Below are 1481 nucleotides of genomic sequence, written 5' to 3'. Positions count from 1 at the left end.
TTTCTTTGGTTGAGGCTCACCCTCCTGTATCACATCACTTGAAGATAAGATTATGATATAGACGATAAGAGTTATGCTTATGTATGTGAAACAGTCAAATTATATTAATTCAAATTTCCTATGAGACTTTACTGATTTACCAGTAAGTTGTAAGATAAGTTCTATGTCACAATTTGGTGAATAGTCTGAGTAATGTTTGCATTTCTTGCACGTGTTGTAAGGGTGTCAAAAAGAGCTGTGTATGGTATATCTACTGTATCACAGCTACTTACAAATTAGGTTATATTGTGTTATGTAGACCTTGACTTCAGTTCAACATCATATCAGATGTTACAGAAGTATGGAAAGCTGTCTGTAGTGACAGTAACTCATAGTGCTTATATTAAATACCAAAAAATGTAATAATTTCATATTCAGGTTGCTAGTGATAAGATGTTGGATTTAAAGAAAAGTCTCCACTTTGACTTTATTTTATGACTTTGAGAATTGTCTATAGTATTTCATATTTCCATGCCTACCCAGTACTTACAAAAACTATGGAGCTATGAAAGTGTACATGAAAGGGGATTAAAAATCTCTCATTACCTTGTGTTGGTAATGAGGATTGCGCATTCCCAAGTTCCTTTTTTTTTGTCGTTGTTGTTGTGATGGCATTTGGAGAAATAAGAGCACAATTGTTATAAGTCACTGATGAGTATGATTTTGATGACTGCAGTCTTGGAAGTTTTTTGATCTCCATGTCTTGTCTTCCAGCTGGCTTTGAGTACCCCGTTCCTATTTGCTGTCGCCTCTTACCTAGTACCCTTGTTATATTTCTTCCTTTATTTTTTTCATATTTTTCCCTATTTTCCCTATGCCATTATTCCATAGTTCATGGTGTTTTCATGTTTATCAAGCAAGTTGCCAACTTTAAAAGGTGTTGATATATTCCAGTCCTGTGTACTCCTTCCCCCCTCCTCCCATTTCCTGGACAGTGGAGAGTAGAAAGCAAATAATGTAAATACAGTGGAAATGATCTGAAATGTCAGAAAACCTTGTTAAAAAGGTTGTCCTAGTCACTTCTGTTAAACTGTGATGGTACTTTCCAATATTTACAATGGAACATTTTAAATTTTAGTATAAACACATAATGTCAATTATGGTACTGCAAACATTAGTTTCTTTCAACAGTATTATCAAAACTTATATAATTACATATGTATACTTACATCAGTTTATTAACCCAAGCTCATTAAGTGATCTATGGCATTAATCATAGCTATCTCAGATATTGCCTATTGTTATGTTTACATGTTGGTAGGTTTCGGAACCGGCATAGTAATATTACATTCTCCGAGCACTGTCTCTGCAGATGTTGGTCTCTATAGTTAAATCATGGAAAATATCACTCAGTATAATGTGACTGGTGCCTGAAGACCAGAGTTTAAGATATATATTGTAATTATTTGTTTGTGTTGTTACTTTATTATGTTATTGTTTTT

At 33.6% G+C, this 1481-nt stretch overlaps 1 protein-coding gene across 1 annotated transcript in view; it reads left to right on the top strand.

The window, feature by feature from the left end:
• LOC119592455 (phosphatidylinositol 4,5-bisphosphate 3-kinase catalytic subunit delta isoform-like) overlaps nt 1-1475 on the top strand; it is a gene marked incomplete in the record, with an annotated part of 17810 nt that extends 16335 nt beyond the window's left edge. The window contains 1 exon segment of the mRNA XM_037941277.1: nt 1-1475.
• Nucleotides 1476-1481: the final 6 nt, after the last annotated feature.

Source organism: Penaeus monodon, chromosome 30, assembly GCF_015228065.2.
Source record: "Penaeus monodon isolate SGIC_2016 chromosome 30, NSTDA_Pmon_1, whole genome shotgun sequence".
Lineage (NCBI taxonomy): Eukaryota > Metazoa > Arthropoda > Malacostraca > Decapoda > Penaeidae > Penaeus > Penaeus monodon.
Note: the sequence above shows the minus strand (reverse complement) of the source record. Positions and strands in the feature narration are given on the sequence as shown.